This window comes from Bufo gargarizans, chromosome 8 (genome assembly GCF_014858855.1).
Source record: "Bufo gargarizans isolate SCDJY-AF-19 chromosome 8, ASM1485885v1, whole genome shotgun sequence".
Classification (NCBI taxonomy): Eukaryota; Metazoa; Chordata; class Amphibia; order Anura; family Bufonidae; genus Bufo; species Bufo gargarizans.
In genome coordinates this window covers 76,215,798-76,235,590 of record NC_058087.1, presented here as the reverse complement: position 1 = coordinate 76,235,590, position 19,793 = coordinate 76,215,798, and the positions used below count along the sequence as shown (strand labels likewise).

Sequence of the window (19,793 nt, the reverse complement as noted above, 5' to 3'; positions counted from 1 at the left end):
CAGCGACCAGAGCCTCATTATTCCAGCCCACCTCTGCTGCCAGGGTACGAAACTCAATGGCGTATTCAGCTACGGATCGTGAACCCTGTCTGATGGACATAAGGAGCTTCGCAGCAGAGGCAGCACGAGTCGGCACATCGAATACCTTCCGAAGAGAAGCAACAAAACCGGAAAACTCGGCAACCACCGGATTGTTGTTCTCCCATAAAGGGCTGGCCCAGGCCAAGGCCTTGTCCGAGAGCAGCGAGATCAAGAAGCCCACCTTTGATCTCTCAGTAGGAAAGGCATGTGGCAGCAACTCGAAGTAAATGCCCACCTGGTTAAGGAAACCTCGGCACTGAGTTGGCTCTCCCCCAAAGCGCTGTGGAAGGGGGGCAGAACCGGTCATACCCCGAAACACCGCAGGCGCAGCAACAGGTGTCGGGGTAGACTCTGGCGCAACAACCGGAGCGGCAGTAGGAGCGGGCCCAGGAGCGACAACCGACCCATCGGCAACGGAAGCTAAATGAGCCGTGCGTTCAAGCAGGGTTTGCAACGCCACAGCGAACCGACCCAACAGGTGATCCTGCTGATCAAGTCTGGCAACCAGCGTAGGTAGCGAGGATGGCCCTGTACCGTCAGAATTCATGGCTTGGTCCTAATGTCATGGAACCATGAACCAGACGTACAATAAGAGATGAGTGGAAATAAGAAGGCTTTATTGAAAATAAAGCTGTAAGGCAAAAGTCCAAACGGATGGCTAAACCGAAGCAGGGTCTTGCGAAACCAGAGATCAGGAACCAGAAGGGTAGTCAGATGAAGCCAGGATCAGGAACCAACAGGGTAGTCAGACGAAGCCAGGATCAGGAATCAGCAGGGTAGTCAGACGAAGCCAGGATCAGGAACCAGAAGCAGCAGCAGTCTTAGAAGCATGTGAGCACAGGAGGACCAAGCAGGGAACTGAAGCCACAGACCTCCTATATATATGAGCTAGGCATCCAGCTCCTCCCAGTGGGAAGGAGGAGCCGCAGGGTGGGAGGCTACAAGAAACCCAGAAACCAAGATGGCCGCCAGCACATGTCAAACGAAGGAGAACAGCAAGGAGGTAAGACCATGACAACTGGCCTGGCTTTCCCCTAGGGATTCTGAATTACCTTGATTTTTGGTGTAAGTATCTACCACTGCCATTTCATTATCTATGTTTATCCCCCTATTTTTCTAAGCAAGCTCTTTGTTGTGTTTGCACATCTCCCCTGATGAGTTCATGTGGAATGAAACGTGACACGTCGGGAGTTTACCTCCAATAGGGTGTACTAGGGATACTGCCCGGGAACAGGGAACGGTATCCGGACGGGGTCGCTCCTTGTGCGGCAAGTACTTTGTATAGATAGGCAGGGTATTCTCTGTCCCTTCCCCCTGGACAGGGTGTATTAGGGACTTACTCTCCTGTGTCCTATCTACACTGAAGTTCATCATTGGCATTGTTCCTGATTGGTACCACCATCTTTGGGATCCTTTTCATCTCCAGTATATAAAGGATATCCGTCCGACCATTAACCTGCACAGCCATCGATGGGTGAGACTGTTCATTTTTATACATATATACAGGCACCAATCAGTGTATGTTCGTCTAGGTCCAATCTGGGCTGTCTATTTAATGTTCTTGTTGGTTCCTACTGTGATACAGCACGGTCATTTTAACATTATCGTCATTAAATGTTAAGTTTTACCTCCTCTGTCCCCTAGGGGGATCAGTATTTTTGTATTTGCATTTTGGGAGGAATTGGCTGAGCTCTATTTTTTGTACGCTCGGCCCTCTAGTTGTTCCTAATTTCATTTAGGAATCAATGTTCATGATTGTTAATATGCTTGTTATTTTTCATTTCGCTTTTAGAATGCATATACAGTACAGACCAAAAGTTTGGACACACCTTCTCATTCAAAGAGTTTTCTTTATTTTCATGACTATGAAAATTGTAGATTCACACTGAAGGCATCAAAACTATGAATTAACATATGTGGAATTACATACATAACAAAAAAGTGTGAAACAACTGAAAATATGTCATATTTTAGGTTCTTCAAAGTAGCCACCTTTTGCTTTGATTACTGCTTTGCACACTCTTGGCATTCTCTTGATGAGCTTCAAGAGGTAGTCACCTGAATAGATAGTCCTATTGAATAGACTGTTAGAATTTGTATTATGGCAAGAAAAAAGCAGCGACTTTCACAGTGACCGCTTCTTTAACAGTGACCGCCCCTTTAACAGTGACTTTCACAGTGACCACCCATTTAACAGTGACTTTCACAATGACCGCCCGTTTAACAGTGACTTTCACAGTGACCGCCCATTTAGCAATGAGCGCCCATTTAACAGTGACTTTCCCAGTGACTGCCCCTTTAACAGTGACTTTCACAATGACTGGTTCTTTTAACAGTGACCACCCCTTTAACAGTGACTTTCACAGTGGCTGCCCCTTTAACAGTGACTTTCACAGTGACTGCCCATTTAACAGTGACTTTCACAGTGAAAGCCCCTTTAACAGTGACTTTCACATTGACTGCCCCTTTAACCACCTCCGGACCGCCTAACGCAGGATCGCGTTCCGGAGGCGGCAGCTCTGCGCACAGTCACGCATGTATATGCGTCATCTCACAGGATCGGAAGGTAAGCGAGTAGATCTCTAGCCTGCCAGCGGCGATCGTTCGCTGGCAGGCTGGAGATGCGATTTTTTTAACCCCTAACAGGTATATTAGACGCTGTTTTGATAATAGCGTCTAATATACCTGCTACCTGGTCCTCTGGTGGTCCCTTTTGCTTGGATCGACCACCAGAGGACACAGGCAGCTCAGTAATAAGTAGCACCAAACACCACTACACTACATCCCCCCTGTCACTTATTAACCCCTTATTAACCCCTTATCACCCCTGATCACCCCATATAGACTCCCTGATCACCCCCCTGTCATTGATCACCCCCCTGTAAGGCTCCATTCAGATGTCCGTATGATTTTTACGGATCCACGGATACATGGATCGGATCCGCCAAACACATATGGACGTCTGAATGGAGCCTTACAGGGGGGTGATCAATGACAGGGGGGTGATCACCCATATAGACTCCCTGATCACCCCCCTGTCATTGATCACCCCCCTGTCATTGATCACCCCCCTGTAAGGCTCTATTCAGACGTCCGTATGTTTTTTACGGATCCACGGATACATGGATCGGATCCGCAAAACACATACGGACGTCTGAATGGAGCCTTACAGGGGGGTGATCAATGACAGGGGGGTGATCACCCATATAGACTCCCTGATCACCCCCCTGTCATTGATCACCCCCCTGTCATTGATTACCCCCCTGTAAGGCTCCAGTCAGACGTCCGTATGTTTTTTACGGATCCACGGATACATGGATCGGATCCGCAAAACACATACGGACGTCTTAATGGAGCCTTACAGGGGGGTGATAAATGACAGGGGGGTGATCAATGACAGGGGGGTGATCAGAGAGTTTATATGGGTGATCACCCCCCTGTCATTGATCACCCCCTGTAAGGCTCCATTCAGATGTCCGTATGATTTATACGGATCCACGGATACATGGATCGGATCCGCAAAACACATACGGACGTCTGAATGGAGCCTTACAAGGGGGTGATCAATGACAGGGGGGTGATCACCCATATAGACTCCCTGATCACCCCCCTGTCATTGATCACCCCCATGTCATTGATTACCCCCCTGTAAGGCTCCATTCAGACGTTCGTATGTTTTTACAGATCCACGGATACATGGATCGGATCCGCAAAACACATACGGACGTCTGAATGGAGCCTTACAGGGGGGTGATCAATGACAAGGGGGTGATCACCCCATATAGACTCCCTGATCACCCTCCTGTCATTGATCACCCCCCTGTCATTGATCACCCCCCTGTAAGGCTCCATTCAGACATTTTTTTGGCCCAAGTTAGCGGAAATAGTTTTTTTTTGTTTTTGTTTTTTTTTCTTACAAAGTCTCATATTCCACTAACTTGTGTACAAAAAATAAATTCTCACATGAACTCACCATACCCCTCACGGAATCCAAATGCGTAAAATTTTTTAGACATTTATATTCCAGACTTCTTCTCACGCTTTAGGGCCCCTAAAATGCCAGGGCAGTATAAATACCCCACATGTGACCCCATTTCGGAAAGAAGACACCCCAAGGTATTCCGTGAGGGGCATATTGAGTCCATGAAAGATTGAAAGTTTTGTCCCAAGTTAGCGGAAAGGGAGACTTTGTGAGAAAATACAAAAAAAAATCGATTTCCGCTAACTTGTGCCAAAAAAAATAATAATAATTCTATTAACTCGCCATGCCCCTCATTGAATACCTTGGGGTGTCTTCTTTCCAAAATGGGGTCACATGTGGGGTATTTATACTGCCCTGGCATTTTAGGGGCCCGAAGCGTGAGAAGAAGTCTGGGATCCAAATGTCTAAAAATGCCCTCATAAAAGGAATTTGGGCCCCTTTGCCCACCTAGGCTGCAAAAAAGTGTCACACATGTGGTATCGCCGTACTCAGGAGAAGTTGGGCAATGTGTTATGGGGTGTCATTTTATATATACCCATGCTGGGTGAGATAAATATCGTGGTCAAATGCCAACTTTGTATAAAAAAATGGGAAAAGTTGTCATTTGCCGAGATATTTCTCTCACCCAGCATGGGTATATGTAAAAAGACACCCCAAAACACATTGCCCAACTTCTCCTGAGTACGGCGATACCAGATGTGTGACACTTTTTTGCAGCCTAGATGGGCAAAGGGGCCCACATTCCAAAGAGCACCTTTAGGATTTCACAGGTCATTTTTTACACATTTTGATTTTAAACTACTTACCACACATTAGGGCCCCTAGAATGCCAGGGCAGTATAACTGCCCCACAAGTGACCCCATTTTGGAAAGAAGACACCCCAAGGTATTCCGTGAGGGGCATGGCGAGTTCCTAGAATTTTTTATTTTTTGTCAAAAGTTAGTGGAATATGAGACTTTGTAAGAAAAAATAAAATCATCATTTTCCGCTAACTTGTGACAAAAAATAAAAATTTCTAGGAACTCGCCATGCCCCTCGCAGAATACCTTGGGGTGTCTTATTTCCAAAATGGGGTCACTTTTGCTGTAAACGGTGTCATCCGTGAGTTGTCAGATCTGCGCTGCAATACCTTGTGTGGTTGTCAGGGCCAGCTATAAGGAAAAATTTAGAATACAGAAAACACCGTTTTTTTTCCCATAATCTATCCACATTTTTGCTGTCAATGGTGCAATCTGTGAATTGTGTGATCTGCGCTTCAATACCTTGTGTGGTTGTCAGGGCCAGATATAGGGAAACAATTTGAATACAGAAAACACTATTTTTTTCCCATAATCTACCCACATTTTTGCTGTCAACGGTGCAATCCGTGATCTGCGCTTCAATACATTTTGTGGTTGTCAGGGCCAGATATAGTTAAAAATATAAATATAAACTACTTAAAACAGTGTCTGCACTGCAGATTTCAATAATCAGGGCTTAAAATAGTGTCCATATTCTGTGTGTTTCTGTGACATATACTGTCCTGCATCAGAAAACTGTTTCTTTAGAGCAAAATCCTAATATCTGGTCATAATCCAGTGTCCATATTCTGTGTGTTTCTGTGACATATACTGTCCTGCATCAGAAAACAGTGTCTTTAGGGCAAAACCCTAATATATGCGCCTAATCTAGTGTCCTTATTCTGTGTGTTTGTGTGACATATACTGTCCTGCATTAGAAAACGGTGTCTTTAGCAGACTGTAAAACAATCTGCGCCACATCTAGTGACAAAACAATTAAAATGAAGAAGGCGAGCACTAAGAGACGGGAAAGTGGGCATGATGCTGATGGTGCATGCAGAGGCTGTGGCCCTGGGCGCAATGAAACTGTGCCTGCTGCCAGTGCACCAGAAAAAATTTAAACATCCACTGTACCCAGCTTCATGTCCAACTTAGCTGGGCGGCGCAGGACAACCCTGTCCAAGTCGGACCAGTGCGAACAGTTGGTCGGTTGGATTGCTGAAGATAATGCTTCCAGTCAGTTAAGCACCACCCTCTCTTCCACCAAGTCCAGTCTCTGTAGCCAAGAGTCTGGTCAACCGAATACTCTCTCTGATCATCCTTCCTCCCACCATGGAGAGGCTTGCCAAACAAGTGATCCCACACTCGGATATTCCAAGGAGCTCTTTCCAGCGCCACTATTACATTTGGCCCTTGCGCCCAGCACGCTTGAAGAGGGACCTGAGATATTGTGCCCTGATTCCCAACCTCTTGAGCCTTCACAGTCTCAAGAAGATGACAGTGGTGAACAACAATCATTATTTCACGAGGTGGATTATGATGAGACACAGTTACCAATCACTGAGGTTGTGGTTAGGTCAAGTCAGGAGGATGAGCAGAGTAAAGAAGTGGAAGAGGAGGTGGTTGACGATGAGGTCACTGACCCAACATGGGAAGGTGAAAAGCCGAACGAGGACAGCAGTACAGAGGGGGAGGGATCCGTAGCACCGCAACAGGCTGGAAGAGAAGTTGGCCCACACCAAACAGGACCGCAACCATTACACTGAGCACCCCCATGCGTAAATCTACCTTGCCAAGGAGTAGGTGTTCCACAGTATCAGTCGCTAGCTGGAAGCAGTGTAGCACTGCTGTGGGTAAGTGTCAACAGGCCATGCTGAAGTTGATCTGCTTAGGGGACAAACAGCACACCACCGCAGAGCTGTGGCAGGGTATAAGGGGCCAAACCGAGCTGTGGCTCTCGCCACTCAACCTACAACCAGGCATGGTTGTGTCTGACAATGGCCTGTAACTTGGTGGCGGCCTTGGAGCTCGGCAACCTGACACACATCCCATGCCTAGCCCACGTCTTAAACTTAGTCGTTCAGCGGTTTATCAAAACCTACCCTAATTTGCCAGAGCTACTAGTGAAGGCGCGCCACGTGTGTGCCTAAGTCGTCTACAGCTTCAGCCGGTCTGTCAATGCTGTAGCAGCACTTGTGGCTTCCAGCTCACCGACTGTTGTGCGACGTGAGCACGCACTGGAAATCTATGTTCCACATGTTGGTCAGGCTTTGTGAGCAGCAGAGGGCAGTTGCGGAATACCAGCTGCAACATGGTCATCACCTTTCGAGTCAACTGCCACTATTCACAAGCGAGGAGTGGGCATTGATGTCAAACCTCTGTGAGGTTTTAAAAAACTTTGATGAATCCACACAGATGGTTAGTGGCGATAACGCTATTATCAGCGTAACCATCCCACTGCTGTGTCTACTCAAACGATCGCTGCTCAAAATTAAGGATGACGCTCTGAATGTGGCAGACGAGGAAATGGGGGAGGACATTACACAGGGTGATCACCAGCCCACCCTCAGTTCGTCTTCTCAGCGCGAACTAGACCATGAAGAGGAGGAGGAGGATCTGGAGACAGTTGTCTCTGCTACAGAGGGTAGTACCCATGGAACTTTAATTCCATCTGTTCAGCGTGGATGGGCAGAAGAGGAGGAGGAGATGGAGAGTCATCCTGATGTCGACATCGACGTGTTGCCTGTTGGTACTCTGGCACACATGTTAGGCTGCCTTTCCAGCGACCCTCGCGTTATATGCATTTTAGATAACACGGATTACTGGGTGTTCACCCTTCTCGACCCCCGCTACAAAGAGAACTTCTCATATCTCAATTCTGTGGTGTTAAAGGACGAGCAAATTGGTGCAATACCAGAAGATCCTTGATGGAAAATTGCTCCACAATTTTCCATCTGACAATGCTGGCGGCAGAGTCCGTACTTTCTTTAGGCAACCGAGCAAGGGAGACAAGGGGAATACACAGCAGTTCCAACAAAGACAGGGCAACACTCTCCAAGGCATGGGACACTTTCATGACACCCCACCAGCAACCTCACCCTGAAGCGCGGCCTAGTATTACAAGGAGGGAAAAGTTTTGAAAGATGGTGATGGAATACATAGCAGACCGTGTCAGTGTCCTAAATGATCCCTCAGTGCCTTATAAATACTGGGTGTCCAAGCTGGACATGTGGCCCGAACTTGCACTCTACGCCTTGGAGGTGCTGGCCTGCCCTGCCGCCAGTGTTTTGTCTGAGCGTGTATTTAGTGCTGCTGGTGGCATTCTAACAGATAAGCATATCCGCTTTTCCACTAGCAATGCTGACAGGTTGACTCAGATAAAAATGAACAAGGCCTGGATTGCCCCTGACTTCTCAACTCCACCAGAGGAGAGCTGAGCTGATGATGAACATAAAGGCAATTTCAATCTATCATATATAATGTACTCAATCTACTGTAGTGTATTCCAATGCACCTTTTCCACCACAAAAAAAAAGAGTATATGGTTGAATCTTGTTTTATCGTCCTCCTCCGCCTCATCCAGAATGTCTATATTCCCTCCATTCTCATTTAATAGGGTCAGCTCAACTGCAGGCCCTCGCCCCTAATGCTTTAGAGGGTCAGCTCAGCAGCAGGCCCTCGCCCCTAATGCTTTAGAGGGTCAGTTTAGCAGCAGGCCCTCGCCCATAATGTTTTAGAGGGTCAGCTCAGCAGCAGGCCATCGCCCATAATGTTTTAAAGCAGTGATGGCTAACCTTGGCACTCCAGCTGTGGTGAAACTACGACTCCCAGCATGCTCCATTTATTTCTACAGAGTTCTGAGAGCAGCCAAGCAAGGGGGGCATCTTGGGAGTTGTAGTTTTACCACAGCTGGAGTGCCAAGGTTAGCCATCACTGTTTTAGAGTGTCAGCTCAGCAGCAGGCCCTCGCCCATAATGTTTTAGAGGGTCAGTTCAGCAGCAGCCCCTCGCCCATAATGTTTTAGAGGGTCAGATCAGCAGCAGGCCATCGCATATAATGTTTTAGAGCGTCAGCTCAGCAGCAGGCCTTCGTCTATAATGTTTTAGAGGGTCAGTTCGGCAGCAGGCCCTTGACCATAATGTTTTAGAGGGTCAGCTCAGCAGCAGGCCCTCGCCCATAATGTTTTAGAGGGTCAGTTTAGCAGCATGCCCTTACCCATAATGTTTTAGAGGGTCAGCTCAGCAGCAGGCCATCGCATATAATGTTTTAGAGCGTCAGCTCAGCAGCAGGCCCTCGCCCCCTAATGTTTTAGAGGGTCAGTTCAGCAGCAGGCCCTTGCCCATAATGTTTTAGAGGGTCAGTTCAGCAGCAAGCCCTCACCCATAATGTTTTAGAGGGTCAGCTCAGCAGCAGCCCATCGCATATAATGTTTTAGAGTGTCAGCTCAGTAGCAGGCCCTCACCCCCTAATGTTTTAGAGGGTCAGTTCAGCAGCAGGCCCTCAACCATAATGTTTTAGAGGGTCAGCTCAGCAGCAGGCCCGCACTTAAAATCTTTTACTTGGTCAGCACACCTGCAGGCCCGCAACTCAATGTAAATGAGGCCCTCCTTTATGTGATATACAGGTTGTATCGGAGTGCCTCTTCATTGTAATTTTTGGCAGGACTTGCACTTTATATACAATTAAATATACAGGATAAGCAGCATCAGCAGCAGCATGGTGATAAAAATGAGTGGCAAGGTGACATGATGTGGACATGGATGTGAGTCTGGATAAAATACTAAGACCACAGATTGCTTAGAAAGATGCAGATGGAAACAATCTGTAGAGCTGTATCACTGTCACCTGCAGATTAATGCAGCCATCAAATTCAAGTTAGGTTTGTCGGTTCCACCTCAGCTCACCAGCAGGCCCGCACCTAAAATCTGGTTCTGGTACTGGTTCAGCTCACATGCAGGCTTGCGACTTAAATCTTTTACAGGGTCAGCTCACATGCAGGCCTGCAACTCATGCTGCCTTGCTTTGAAGTAGTAGCCGTAGCAGTTTATCAGGCTCCGTTTCCGAAATCAAACTATGATTTCCCGTTATCGGTAGTCACCATGGCAAGCGCATAAAAGAACATAGAAAGTTGATAGGGAAGATATCCAAATGGATCTTGGACATCACAGGGACGTGCGATCAGGCAGAAGTTATCTAGATTCAACAAAGCGACAGCAGGGCCTCTCCTGGCTAACGTTTCCTCATCAAAAATACCACATTCCCTGTAATTTTTTAATACTTATTCCAATACAGGGCATCTTAAGAGTCCTGTATTGTTATTTATCGTCACTTTCTCCGGAGTCAGGAGTGGGTAATTGCGCGCTCCTCCTCCCTTCCTTCGATTTTTCTGTTTTAATAACTTGACCCACTATCTCCACCCAATCAGATTTCACCCATTGACCTGCCTTAGATGTGGTATCCCTTTCTCAAGCTCCCTCTCCAGCATCAAACCATGATTCCCCATTACCCGTGATCACCATGGTAGGCGCTGAAAAGAACATCGAAAGTTGATAGGGCAGACATCCAAATGGATCATCGCCGTCACGGGGACGTGCAATCGCCCAGAGGTTATCTAGAGTCACCAATGCGGCAGCAGACCCTCGCCCCTAAGGTTTTAGATGGTCAGATCAGCAGGCCCTTGCTCCAAATGTTTTTGAGGGTCACCAGCAGGCCATCAATCATAATTTTTCAAGGGTGTGTATGATGCCTTCCTTTATGTGTAACAAAGGGTGCTTTGGAGTGCTGGTTCCTTGTAATTTTTGGCAGCCCTTTCACTTAGTGCATAGGCTTTATGAGTGTAAGAGTCCCACTACCTGAACAATTGTACCACAATGTGAATGAGGCCCTCCTTTATGTGATATAAAGGCTGTTTCGGAGTGCCTCTTGCTTGTAAATTTATTGCAACACTTGCACTTTATACAGGAAAGAATGTTTCCTAACAATTTTTCATATAAAATAGTATTATTAATTTTTTTTTGGGGGGGGGGGGGGTGTTTGTGCGTATTTTTGTCTGTCTGTAAGAGTGGCGTACAATTCAGACAACATGGTTCCCAGCAGCAACCTGGGAGTCGAAAGATGCATCCATTGTCCCCATGGTGTTCCTGATCCATTTCGGTGGTGTTTCTGTCACTTTCTAACCTTTTCCAATGGACCAGGCACCCTCCCCTCTTCAGAGAAGGGGGTCCCTGAATACTTTGGTGTTCGATCATCACTAATAGATAGATATGTAGATAGAAATATAGATAGATAGATAAATCGATGGGTAGATAAAAAATATTCCACGGCACTCCAAACAAGTAAAAATAAATGTCACTTTAATTCACCAACGTAACGTTTCGGTTGACACACTGGAACCTTCCTCAAGCAGTGTGTGGACCGAAACATTGCGTTGGTGAATTAAAGTCACATTTATTTTTACTTGTTTGGAGTGCCGTGGAATATTTTTTATTTTTCTGCATTTTTGGAGTTGGGATCACTTCAACATCTGCGGGCACCCGTCTGCTGTCTTTTAATGAGTGGTGCCGTTCATACTAGCTAATTTTTGCTGTAGATAGATAGATAGATAACTGATAGGCTTGAGAATAGTCCCAGAAAGCGGACTGAAACGTTGCGTGGGTGAATAAAGGACTCCACTACTTTTTCACCTACGGCAGTGCTGCAGTTGTTTTTCTTTTGCAGATAGATAAATAGATAGATAACTAGATAGATAGATAGATAGAAAGACAGATAAATAGATAGATAGAAAGATAGATAGATAATTGTAGAAATATAGATAGATAATTGATAGAGAGAAAGATAGATAGATAGATAGATAGATAGATAGATAGATAGATAGATAGATAGATATTAGGATTTTAATAGCTTGATAGGGGTTTATAGGATTTTTATAGAAATTTATTAGGATTTTTATTAGGTTTTTAATAGCTTGATAGGGGTTTTATAGAATTTGTATAGGAATTTATTAGGATTTGTATTAGGGTTTAGGGGCATACTGTATTTAATAATAGATCATAAAAAAAAAAGTCCTAAGGATAGATAGTTAGATTGAAGTATCTATTAGTATTGTTAATATTTATAATCATTTTATACATATATTGGTTAACATAAGCTTAATATAATTTTTTTAAAAACATGTTAAACTTAGTTAAATAACTGTTATAAACTCTAAGAGAGTGATAACGTATGTGAACAGCTGCTTATACAGTAGCCTGGCTATTTCAGGACTTGGCCAGGCTATTGTTAGACATACACCTACGTGTCTGTGAACAGCTGTCAAATGGCTGAAAAGGGGCGTGGCACCTGTCACTTTTGAGTTTGACAAAAGCTGGTTAGGCTATACTACTATGGTGTAATTGATGTAATCCAAAAGGATCCCCTGATATATTATAGTCGTGATACACAAGTGCAAAACTGAACCGCTGGATACAGAATCCGATACAATTTGGCAAATGGCTCACTGTATTGGAGGGCAAGCAAGGACCTCATGCACGTGGGGACGCCACTTGGGACGCCAAGTAAAGCCATTGCACAGTCCGACATACGGGGAGCCAGGCGCAGGACACAGCGCTCACATATATCCATATTATATTGATAACACTCATCCTGATTCTCAGCCATAATGTTATATGGACAAGCTAAACAGATGAGAGAGATATATGCATTCTAAAAAGGGAATACAAAATAACAAACATATTAACAATCATGAACATTGATTCCTAAATGAAATTAAGCATACTGTTTGGATCAAGTAACATCATTAACTATCTATAATCATGAACATTTATTCTTAAATGAAATTGAGCACACAACCTGGATTAGGTGACATTATTGCTTATTCACAGTTATATTATTGGATGAATCAAGAATATTTGGATCAACTAATGTGACTATTGGATGAATTAAGAATATTTAGACCAAATAATGTGATTAATTCTTTCCCTGGACCAAGCAGTATTATTTATCATTTAATATCTGGTTTATATTTTTTAGGATATGATCTCATCTACTTTTTTTCATCATATAACTCAATTACTTATATATCTAACAGAATGGGAATCATGTCTATATAGATTTGATTAAGGACTATAAATATATATGATAGCTGACCAACCACCATATGAACTTTTGATGCAAACACAGCTTTAATTATATTTTTAATGTAATTTTTTTAAAGCGTTTTTTTACTTTTATATATTTTGGTATATTTTTCATATCTTATTGTTTTCCCATATTGATGCATTAAAGAGCAAGTTCTTATCGCAGTTCCAGGTGATTGAGTGCCTGTTAATATTCTGCAATAATCATTACTAAAAGGTTGTGGGGTAGGCCTATAACAGTGCACAAACTACCAGAAATTAAGATGGGTGAGCCACTATACTTCTTCAATAATCGATAAATGCTTAAGTGTGGATGAAGCAGGAGAACCCTGCGACCCCATTTATTCACTTCTATGCCAGCACTGCTACACTGCGATCCTTGGGCATGACCAAAATCAATGAGTAGCCAAACCCTTACACTAGGGGCCTGAGATTGACCTAACAGCTTAACCTCATTTCTCAGCCCGATAAGCTGCAACAGCAACTGATGTATGAGTCCCCTTTCTCTTTACTATTTAATATATACATCGGCAGTGTTTTTAGTGCATACCAATAAAGTTTATTTTATTTCATAGCCTGCCTATTTTACAGGGAAGTGTTACTGACACTGGGGTATAGCACATCTCCCCTTATATCAGGGAAGTACTAAGGATCTAGTAAATAGTATATCGAAAATAATGGCGCAAAAAACACATTGAGGGACGATATTATAATACACTCTATATAGTGGTCTTACAGCGTTGTTCACATCCAACAAAAAGGTGGTGCAGCACTCCACCAGTGCCAAATAGAGACGAGCGAATCGAAGCTGACAAAGAGGAATTCGATCCAAATTTCCGGAAAAATTCAATTTGCACCGAAACCGAATTTCCTCACACTTCGTGGTAACGAATCGCATTATTTCCTAAAATGGCTGCTGCACGTGTGAGGACATGGAGCAAGGAACTCTGGGAAGGCGGGGTCACCTATAATGCCATGCATGCAGCCAATCAGCAGCCAGCCCTGTGATGTCACAGCCCTAGGTATAAATAGTATCAGCCATCTTGGATTCAGCCATTTTCCAGTGTACTTGGTGCAGGGAGAGACGTCAGCAGGCGCTAGGGACAGTGGTAAAAAAAACTTCATTGTGCTAAAAAAAGATTTACAAGTTCAGAGAAAGATTATTCATGGTGTAAGGAAAGGATATGGAGGAATCATTCCACAGCATTTCTGTTGAACAGGGTTTAGTAGGGGAAGTTACAGCCTGGGTAATAGGAACAATCCTATTACATCTTGCTGCAATGACTGTGGATCCAAATTGCCATTATACAGCTCTGTAATTCCAGCAAACCGTTCTTGTTATTAGGGTGCAAGTGCTGTTTGATACAGCCATTAATAGGGTTTATTACAAGGAAATATTTCTACGTCATATTTGCTCTTGTGCGGTCCAGTTATATGTTCTAAAGCATGTTTTGGCTTGTATTAGTGGGGGGAAAAGGGCTTATTAGCTGTTGTGTGGTGAAGTGCGAAAATACAGCCCTTTTTATCGTGCATTAGTGGCAAAAGAAAAATATATTTGCCGTTCATCGGTGCAGTTATATGTTCTAAAGCCTTTTGTGGCGTCTATAAGTGGGAAAATAAATTACAGGTGAAACTCCAAAAATTTAAATATTGTGCAAAGTTCATTTATTTCAGTAATGCGACTTAAAAGGTGAAACTAACATATGAGACTCATTACATGCAAAGCGAGATATTTCATGCCTTTATTTGTTATAATTTGGATAATTATGGCTTACAGTTTATGAAACCTCAAAGTCACAATTTTGAGGTATGGATTAATTAGCTGTCTAGAGTGTGATACTTTGATCCTAGAATATTGAACCTTTTCACAAAATTCTAATTTTAAGCTGCATTAATGCAATTCCTTTTAATTTGCATTACTGAAATAAATGGACTTTTGCACAATATTAAAATTTTTCGTGTTTCACCTGTATATTTGCCATTCAGCGGGGCAGTTATATGTTCTAAGGCCTTTTGTGGCGTGTTAGTGGCAAAAGAAAAATATATTTGCCGTTCAGCAGTGTGGCGTATATTAGTGGCAAAATAAAAATATATTTGCTGTTTAGCGGTGCAGTATTATGTTCTCAAACCTTTTGTGGCGTGTATTAGTGGCAAAAGTTAAATATATTTAAGGCTGAGTTATTTGGTCAGTTTTGGCCCCTAACTGCCCAAATAAGTGAAGTGTCCAGTGATTCTAAGGCCTAGTTCACACGAACGTTTTTTTTGCGGGTGTACGGGCCGTTTTTTTGTGTTCCGTATACGGTCCGTATACGGAACCATTCATTTCAATGGTTCCGCAAAAAAAACTGAATGTGTTCCGTATGCCTTCCGTTTCCGTTTTTCCGTTTTTCCGTTCCGTTGAAAGATAGAGCTTGTCCTATATTTGGCCGTAAATCACGGGTCGTGGCTCCATTCAAGTCAATGGATCCGCAAAAAAAACGGAACACATACGGAAATGCATCCGTATGTCTTCCGTTTCCGTTCCGTTTTTTCTGAACCATCTATTGAAAATGTTATGGCCAGCCCAATTTTTCCTATGTAATTACTGTAAACTGTACATTGCATACGGAAAAACGGAACGGAACAACGGAACGGAAACGGAAACACAACGGAACTCAAAAACGGAACAACGGATCCGTGAAAAACGGACCGCAAAAAACAATAAAAGCCATACGGTCGTGTGAACTAGGCCTAAGAGCGACGCCTGTCATGTGCATGTCATACTGACTCACAGTATTGTTTCACTACCACAGCAGACTCCCTATGCATGTAACTTCAAGGCACAGTGTTCTACACCACTATACAGGCTCTCTGCAGCCAGGAAATAGCTGTTTTTTAACATGATTCGCAGCAAATAAATTTGGATCAAACCAAATTTTTTCGGAAACTTTGGCGAACCGGCTGAATCAAATTTTTTTCAAATTCACACATCTATAGTGCCAACACATGCGTAAACATTGAATATGTGATTTGATTAATGCAATATTTAATATACTTAGGCTAATTTCACATGAGTGTGTTCAGTCCAGGAACCACGCTCGTGTTTGAATCACAGTGACTTCTGATGCTGTAAATTCAGGTTAGAGGAGCAGTGTTCGCTCAGGAAAATGCAGCCATCACACAGAGTGGGTTTCCCCAACTGGACATACCCGTGTGAAATTAGTTTTATAAATATACAGTTCCTAGCACACAATTGGATTACATTTTGTGATCCCACATCATGGTCACCTGTTAGGCCTCTTTCACAGGAGTGTGGCAGATTGGCTCCGGAAATGAACGGGTCAGGATTAAGTGCGGGTGCTATGCGTTCACAAAGAAAAAAATACAATGCAACAGCACTCTGCAAACCAAATAAAGTACAAAAAAGTGTTCTAATGCTAATGCTATGCTTATTAAGTAAATTTGAGATTCATCACGCATTGCACCTGCGTGGAAAACTTGCTTGTGTGAAAGGGGCCTTAGGGTACATCTGACCATGCTGGAAGAAATCAATCCGCATATTTTACATACAGATTTTAACACAGATTTTGGTGATATTTGATGAAAATGTATGCAAGAAACTTTGCATCTGTAAGTATAGTAAATGTTATAGTAAGGCCTCATGCACACGGCCATGCCGTTTTTTGCGGTCCGCAAACCGCGGATCCGCAAAAAACAGAAGCCGCCCCTGTTGCCTTCCGCAATTTGCGGAACGGAACAGGCACCAGCAATATAAATGCCTATTCTTGTCCGCAAAGCGTGGACAAGAATAGGACATGTTATTTTTTTTTTAACGGGGCCGCGGAACGGAGCCACGGATGCGGATGGCACATGGAGTGCTGTCCGCATCTTTTGCGGCCCCATTGAAGTGAATGGGTCCGCATCCTAGCCGCCAAAACGGAGCATTGATTACATAGGACTGTGTCAGGGGAATCGGTGCTCTTGACACACCAGTCAGAGTCAGCGGCTCTTACTCTGTCTCAGTCCTGCACCTGTATTGTTTCAGTGCAGTGGATGTCTGCGCGCTGACATCCACTGTTAGTGGTGATATCTGGTGCTACACATGGTACCAGGTATCCAGCTGTACACCCAGGTCTCACACCCAGGACCCTGTGGTGATATGCCCCCTAGTGTTGGTGGGTTTTAGTTTGTGGGACACATCGATTATTCTGCTCCTGTGCAGTTCCACCTTTTTTTTTAAATAGATATCTCTTTATTTCCATCATCTCAAAATTCCTCATCAATAGATTGGATACAAATTACATTTTTGGACCATCAAAAAAGAGAGGACATTCCAATCCTATTCCATACATATACAAATATTTTTTTACTCCCCAATTACCCCCCCTCCCACCTCCCTTGGGGAGTGGGAGAGGGAGACGTGTGAAAAAAAAAAAAAAAAAAAAAAGTGTATCTATCCAGCCCTAAAGTAGCCACCTCTTCCATATTTCATCCATAGTTTTTTCTTTACTGCTATGGCCCTCCATCACCCGTTCTTCTTTAATCATATCATCCACTGCTTTTCTCCACTGCCTAACTGTTGGAGGGTCAGCACCTACCCATTTCTTAAGTATTAAGAGTCTAGCTTGAAATAGCACCTTACTCAGGACCATACTTATGTCTCTATTTAGACCCAGATGTTCGGTTGCCCCCAGAATACAAGTCATGGGATCTTCTGATATTTGAACCTTCAAAATTCGGTGTATAGTATCTGTTATTTCTGTCCAATATCTAAACAATCTGGGGCATCTCCAAAAACAATGCATTAAGTCGGCTCTCTGTCCCCCACATTTTACGCAATCATCCGAGGCTCTAACACCCATTCTTTTCAATATCCATGGGGATCTATGCAACCTATGGACTACAAAGAATTGTGAGATCTTATGTGAACCCCTATTTGAGACTCGAGAATAGTTCTTTAAGGCTAGTTTCACACTTGCGGCAGGACGGATCCGACATGCTGTTCACCATGTCGGATCCGTCCTGCGGCTATTTCGCCGTGCCCGCGGACCTGCCGCTCCGTCCCCATTGACTATAATGGGGACGGGGGCGGAGCTCCGGCGCAGCACGGCGGTGCACGGAGAAAGCCGCCGGACTAAAAAGCCTGACATGCAGTAATTTTAGTCCGGCGGCCTTTCTCCGTGCACCGCCGTGCTGCGCCGGAGCTCCGCCCCCGTCCCCATTATAGTCAATGGGGACGGAGCGGCGGTCCGCGGGCACGGCGAAATAGCCGCAGGACGGATCCGACATGGTGAACAGCCTGTCGGATCCGTCCTGCCGCAAGTGTGAAAGTACCCTAATGCGTCTTTCCATTTTTCTTCCGTAAAAAATTGGAGTTCATTCTCCCATTTTTTTCTAGCTAATATTATAACCCGTTTCTTTTTTCCTTCCATCAATATCTTATATCTTTTTGCCGTTATGCCTGCTCTTTCACCCACATTAGTGAATTTGTACAATAGCTCAGATCTTTCCATCTTATATTTTTCCTCTTGCATAGCTGACCTCAATGCATTCCTAAGCTGAAAATATTTGTATAAGTCCCTATACGGTATACCAAACTCTCTAACCATTGTATTAAAATCTTTCAATTTACCCTGTTCAAATATCTGGTTTAAATATTTCATCCCATTTTTTTCCCAGTTTATATACATCTTAATCCCCTGCAGTTCTTTAAGGTTAATGTTTTTCCATAAAGGTGTGTATTGCAGAAACCCTTTAATCTCTAGTATTTTTTTAATCTCCACCCATATGTATTCCGTTAAGTTTAAAACTCTATTTCCAATACTATTTCTCCCCAAAGTGCCTGATTCCAGTACTTCTAAAAAGTTCCATTCGTCTTTCCATCCCAATCTGTTTACTACCTGCCTACCCACCAAACCATCTAAGCTACTCTTTATTTGACCATATTGCGTGAATATATAATAAAAAAAAACAGTTCGGAACTGCTAGTCCACCTTCTTTCACTGGGAGCTGAAGTATCTCTCTCTTTATTCTGGGAATCTTACCTTTCCAGAGGAAATCACCCATTAAACTATCCAGTAATCTAAAAGTGTCCTGCGACAGTCTAATTGGGGCATTTTGAAGGACATATAATATTTTAGGGAGAAAGACCATTTTTATTAAATTTACACGACCCTGTATTGAAATTGGTAATCTACGCCAAACATGTATTTTGGTCCTAAGTTCTTTTATTAGGGGAAGTACATTTAATTTTTCATATTCTCCTATGTTTCCGGAAATTTGTATCCCCAAATATTTAAAGTTTTCTTGTTTTCCCAACACCTGAACCTTCAAAAACCCCTGTGGTTGTGCCTCTCCCAGCATCAGCATATGTGATTTCCCCCAATTAATATTTAATCCAGAAAAGAATCCAAACTTATCTATTATATCTATAACTCTATTAAACTGGTCTCCAGTATTGTGCATAAATAGCAAAATATCATCCGCGTACATTAACAATTTTTCTTCCCCACCCTCATAGTGAAAACCTTTAATTTCCCCATCATTTCTTATTATACATGCCATAGGTTCAATCGCGATAGCGAATAATAGTGGAGAGAGAGGGCATCCCTGCCTAGTGCCCCGAGATAGGGTAAGGGGCAGGGACAAGCTCCCATCCACCATCACTCTAGCCCGCGGATCCTGATATATTAATTGTATCCATCTTATAAATCCTTCCCCTATACCGACCCTTTTTAATACTGCCCATAAATATTCCCATTCAATACAGTCAAATGCCTTTTGGGCATCCAATGATAGTACAGCTTTCTCCCCCGCTTCTGTTCTATTGGCTTCGA

At 43.7% G+C, this 19,793-nt stretch overlaps 1 protein-coding gene across 1 annotated transcript in view; it reads left to right on the top strand.

Moving 5' to 3' along the window:
- Positions 1–19,793, top strand: part of LOC122945394 (aldehyde oxidase-like) — a 186,771-nt gene that overhangs the window by 30,465 nt on the left and 136,513 nt on the right. The gene's annotated exons all lie outside the window — the stretch shown is intronic.